This window comes from Dipodomys spectabilis, unplaced genomic scaffold (assembly GCF_019054845.1).
Source record: "Dipodomys spectabilis isolate Male_0828 unplaced genomic scaffold, ASM1905484v1 ptg000487l, whole genome shotgun sequence".
In the NCBI taxonomy this organism is placed as follows: Eukaryota; Metazoa; Chordata; class Mammalia; order Rodentia; family Heteromyidae; genus Dipodomys; species Dipodomys spectabilis.
The window spans coordinates 753603-760128 of NW_024871164.1; the positions used below are offsets into that span (position 1 = coordinate 753603).

The window sequence follows — 6526 nt, forward strand, 5'->3', positions numbered from 1 at the left end:
AAAATAAAAATTTAAAAAAAAAAAAAGAACCTCGGGGAAGGGAGGGAGGGAGGGGATGGTAGGGGGAAAACAATGGAGGGGGTAACATTGTTCAAGAGGAAATGTACTCATTACCTCACTCATGTAACTGTAACCCTCTGTATAGCAGCTTTACAATAAAAAAATAAATAAATAAAAAATAAAAAAAACACCATAGGAATAGAAAAAAAATGTTCTGTGCTCAATTTGGCTGCACATATACTAAAATTGGAACATACAGAGAAGATTAGCATGGTCCCTGCACAAGGATGAATAGTTCCATATGTTTACACCAACAGATGCTGGAAGGGATGTGGCCAGAAGGGAAGCCTACTGCATTCTTGGTGGGAGTGTAAACTTGTTCATTCACTTTGGAAAGCGGTTTGGAGGTTCCTCAAAAGACTCCACATAGAGCTCTCCTATTACACAGCAATCCCACTTTGGGGCATTCACCCAAATGATCACAAACAAGTCCATACTAAAACTACCACCACAACAATGTTTATTGTAGCATTATTTGCCATAGCTAAGATAGGGAACCAACCCCGATACCCCTCAGTAGAAGAATGGATCAAGAAAACCTTCTCTCTCTCTCTCTCTCTCTCTCTCTCTCTCTGTGTGTGTGTGTGTGTGTGTGTGTGTGTGTGTGTGTGTGTGTGTGAATGTACACTTGCACAATCACTTTGGAAAGCAGTCTGGTGAGTCCTCAGAAAGCTAATTATTGACCTTCCTTATGGCCTACTCATACCACTTCTAGGCATCTATCCTGAACAACAGTTACCAATATTCAAGGACACATGCACCTCCATGTTTATTGTAGCACTGTTCACAATAGCCAGGATAGGAAAACAACCCATATGTCCCACCAGAGATGAATGGATCCAAAAACTGTTGTAACTATACACAACAGAATATTTTCCAGCCATTAGAAAGGACAAAAAAATGGCATTAGCAGGGAAATCAATCAAGCTACAGGAAATCATGTTGAGCGAGGTAAGACAAAAGCAAGAGACAAACCACATGGTCTCCATGGTAAGTGGATGTTAAATCCAAAATGTAAGGTGATACAACAAAATTAACAACACTTAAGAAATCAAGGACTTCCACTCATCTGATTGAATCACTACTAAATAACCCCATTCTGCTGATAATATGTGCACACTGAAGGGAAACCAGGAGGACGACACAGAACTAGAGGGAATCAGGGAAAAACATACAACAGTGGTATCCATCAGCTGCACTGGACATTGACCAAAATGAACTAAGCAACTCAATGTCACTGAAGGGAGGGAGGGAACAAGTGGGAAAGAGGGAACAGCAGACGCTATGCAAAACAAAAGAAATATACATATTTCCAAACAAAAAAAGTATACATATGGAAGAAATAACTCTATTGCAAAGCTCATAGAACTCATAAGTGTTGTAGACCATGATAGACAATTTGCTTCATCAAAGTTAGAATATGTTTGTGACTTTAACTAAGCATCACTATCCCACAATATTGTGAAATTTGGGAAATTATGTAACCACTTAATCACAAGAAAAACATTTGAAAAAATGATGAAGATGGAAAACTAAGTTGCTCTAAAAAACAAAAAACTAAAATGTTCTCTGTGTATATGTGTGTACACACACACACACACATATACTATATATATACATATATATGTGTATATATATATTAATTCTATGCCTCCATCAGAAAGAATGACATCGCCCAATTTTTAGGAAATGGAAAGACTTGGAAAAAAATTATATTAACTGATGTAAGCCAAGTCCAAAGAAACATAGTTCCCATGGTATCCCTTATTTGCAATAACTAGTATATGTCTGGGATGAGCAGAAAAGTTGAAAAGCTATGTGTATATGACTAGATAAGTAGATGTTAAGCTATATGACCCTCAAGATAGAGCCGCAAGTGGTTTTTTCTTTCTTGCTGTTGTTTCTCACATATTTATAATGTGCGACGTGATTTTTTTTTTTGTTTTTTATACATTCCTCCCCAACAATATAACCCCTATTTTCACTTTATTTGATTTGGTGCGCCTGCATCTTGTATATACACTTCTCTAATTTGGGGAAGGAAAGGGAAAAAACAACATACTTAAATAGGAATACATTTTGACCCATTGTATAACAATAGATGCACAAGACATTATTTTGAAGAACGAACTTTACAATTTAGGCTGGGGACATTGGGTGGGGCTTGAGGGTGTGAGGAGTGTACTTGTGGAGGTGGAAGGGAAGGAATGGTGGGGGAAAAACAAAGGAGGAGGTAACAATGCTTGATAGGAAATGTACTTATTACTATGCTCATGTAACTATAACCCCTCTGTACAGTATTTTTACAACAAAAAATGTATAAAAATGTTTTGAGATGGAAGTTTATTTTGCGTATTTTACCCATATAATATCGTTAACAAAGAAATTAATGCAAAACACTGATATGAAGATATTTTGAAAAAGTGAGTGTGTGTGCATTCCTGCGTGTTGGCATGCTCAGAGTTTGAAATTAGGGCTTTGTGGTCTCGCTATGTCTTTCTCTCTAGATTGGTGAGCTACTATATGAGCTACATCTCCATTCCTGGCCCTTTGTTAGTTCTTTAAATTTTTGGAAAAATAATCTCATAAATTTATTTTGCCCTGATTGGCTTCCAAATGATATCCACAGATCTCAGGCTCCTTAGTAGGTATCCCGAGTAGTTCGGATTACAGGTGTGACAAACCAGCACAAGGCTTTCAGAACAATTTTAAAAGTAGAAGAAAATTTACTTCACAGAGGCCTGTTTTATCATCTCCTAGTTTTAAAGCATTTTGGATTGATTATATGTGATTTTTTTCATTCTTGAATTCTTAAAATACAGTAAGTGATGATATTTAAAAGATTTAGAACTTTTTAAAAATGATACTGGAACTATGGGACAGAAGAAATTTGCCTCTTTTTGGACCATAATTTATAAGCTCAGCTCTGTGCATGATAATCCAATGTCACCAACACAGTCTGTGTTGAAGAAAAATGTAACAGAAAACAATCACCATGGGCAATAATTGCTATGCTATTATTTCTTGGACAATATGAATATTGAATTGAGATTATCAGAGAATGGAGAGAATTTATCTACTTGTTGTGTATTGCTGAAAGACTTTTGGAAAATTTGACTCATTTCCTTCCTCACTGTGTGTCTTGGGCCATGCACTTACTGCCTTTAATTACAATTTTTCCCAGCACTAAAATGGTAATAACATTGGCATTATAGCAAATGCTATCTTAAGAATTAAGGGTCCTTAGAATGCTGAACTCTTTCTCATTCTTGTAGAGGTATAATCAGATGAGAGGAACTGTATTTTTTGTTTGCTTACTTCCATTTATTCTTCAGTTTGAAATCTGAACAACTTAAGACTGAAAGAAACCAAAATTAGACACGCAAGCTTTGGAAAGAGCAATAAATGTAAAATAAATAAAATGCATATAGCTATGTAAAAGGTCTAACTAAATTGTTATATAGTCTCAAGCATAAACAGCAAATGATTTAAGCAATATCATGTTATTAAAAATTGAAAAATGTTAGAAGTTGCTTAATTTTTTCCTTTTTACTACCTTGAATTAATTATTTTTGTATAGAGAGATTAAAGATGAGATTAACAAGACACTTGATTAAAAATGGACAAAAGTTCAAATAGACATGTTTTCCATAAAGCCCTCTATACCAGTGGGTTTACACAGTTGTGTTTAATATAACTTCTGTGCTGGCTTAATGCTTTGTGAGCAGAAGTCATTAGAGAAATGTAATTCAAAATTACTATGATACTACTTCATAACTATTAGAACTCTTATTAAAAAAAAATCAAAGGAACCAGGTGTGGTGGTAAAGGTATGTAATTCCAAGCATTTAGGAGGTTGGATTTCAGTCTTAAGCGAGTCTGGGGTAGTGAAGATAGTAAAAACTTACCCTTTATTACTTTTTGAATAAAAGGTAATAATGTTGGTGAGAGTGTGAAGAAAAGGAAATTTTCTACACTCTTGATCAAAATACAGGTTAATATTCTCCTTGTAGAAAGTAGTATGCAGTTTTCTAAAGAAATCATAGTTGAAATATCATCTGATCCACCTATCATGTGATTATTTCTCTCTGGGTAACTCGTAATTATATCTGTAGTTCATTGTTATTCACATTATTCACAACAACAGCCAAGATATAAATCGAAGTTCAGTGTTCAACTACACTAATAAAGCAACTCTGGTAGATGCAGAAATATCTTTTTGTTTCATCCTTAAATTAACGAGAGACTTCTCCCATAAGCCACAACTTACAATGACCTGAAAGATGTATTCGAAATGAAGAAAAATGTTATGTTCTGATCTTTGGAAACACACACACACACACACACACACACACACACACACACACACACACAAAATCCGCAAACATTAAGACAGAATTTTTTTTTAAGTAAAGCAAAGTGGAACTTCTGGGGCATTTATGCATAAGATACTAGATATACATTATGACCAGGTATAGAGTTGTAATGTACAACATGAACATACAGGAGACAACATTGGCCTTAGTACAAGTGCAATGTTTTCTTTTTTACCATCCAACTGTGTTTACTTGTAGAATTAGAGGTACATTCTACTACAACAAATGAGAGAAATTAGGCAATGTATATTACTTTGAGTCTGTCTTTCTTCACTTAATGTAAGTTTGTTCCAAGTCTTTCCATTTCCTTATGAATGTCGTAATGTCATTCTTTCTGGATCAATAGAATCGCATCATACTGAAGAGTTTCTACATGGCAATGGAAAAAGTTAACAGGATATATAGAAAAAGAGCAGAATGGAAGATTTTTACTAGCTAAGCATTAGACAAGAGTTTTCATAACAAACCCATATTTAGAGATCAAAAAGTTAAACCCAACAAAAATAAACCCTCAAATAAACAAGAACCCAATTAATATATGGGATAAAGTCTTAAAGATAACTTCTTAGAAGAAGAAATAAGAATGACAAATTGACGCATCATTCTCCATAAAATAAATGCAAATCCAAGCAACACTGAGATTCATCTCACCCCTCTTACAAGGTCATTATGAACAAACAAACAATCACAGATACTGATAAGGATGTGGCCCAAAGGAAACTCTATTACACTGTTGGGGGGAATGTAATCTTGTTCAATCACTTTGGAAAACACTATGGAAATTGCTCACAGAACTGAATAGAGAGCTACCTACCTATGATACAGCAATTTCACTTATGGTCATTTATCTAATAGAGCAGAAACAAGGCCACACTGAAGCTACCAGCATAATCATGTTGATTATTGCATTATTTTCTCTAGCCAACATATGGAATCAGCCCAGAGGCCTCTCATTGTAAAAAGAGATCAAAGATTATATATGTATATATTATATATATATGTAAATATATGTATATATAATATATATACATACATATATAATATCTAATTTTATTGGTCCCAATTTGCAAGTATATATGTATGTATATAAATGTATGTATACAAACATATATATATATATATTCAAACATATAAATACATACATAATGGAATTCTGTTCATCCATCAGAAAGAATAATATTGCACCATTCTAAAGGAAAAATGAAACACTTAGAAATAATATTAAGTGAAAAAAAGCAGACCCAGAGAAACTTAGTTTGCATGACTTTCCTCACTTGTGGTAGATAGGAGTGTCCATAAATTTAAAAGTAAACACACTGGATGGTGTGCAAGGAGGTACAAAGGAATTATCTGAAATGTCAGAATCCATGAAAATACTATAATTCTCTTAAAAGGCTAAGTCAATGCCCAACAAAATTAATACCAGTAAATATGTAGTGCAAGAGAGTATAGTGGGGGGCAATCTGAGAGGAGTAGGAAATTGAAGGGGAAAAGGATAGAATACAGGCAAGAATCCATTGTATACTTCCAAGAATTGAAATATACAAAGCAAGGGGTAGTGTGAAATGGGGTTGAAGGTATTGAAGTGGTAACACAATTCCAGGTACATTGTACACATAAACTGCTTTGTTAAATGGCAAGAAATTCCATAACATATTATTGAGATACATAAGGATTGGGTTTTATTGGTAGGGGTGGATGAGAGTGCTGAAAGGGGTGACATTGATCGAGATGCACTGTATCCATACACTGTTTCAGTGAATGGCAACTCCTTTGTACAATTAAAGATAATAAACATATTTTAAAAATTAATTATGATAGTTGAATAGAGTTGAACCTCAATTCAATTCCCATTTAAAAATATTTTTAACCAGGAGACTTGGAGGATAAAATTCAAATAATAAAACCTTATGAATCTTTTTTACCAGAATTTGTGAAATTTAAATCAAAACTTTGCTTTTTTTCAGCCATTGGGCTGTTAATATATTTCAAAGTAAGTGGCTTAAAAACATCAGGCGTATATTATCCATACTCTAGAAGCTTAAACATTGATTTTAAAAATGGTTATTCAAAGCAATTCTTTGTCTTAT

General features: G+C 34.0%; 1 pseudogene; it reads left to right on the top strand.

Annotated features, from left to right (window-relative positions):
- Positions 1-216: 216 nt before the first annotated feature.
- LOC122098701 lies at positions 217-307 on the top strand (annotated as a pseudogene).
- Positions 308-6526: the final 6219 nt, after the last annotated feature.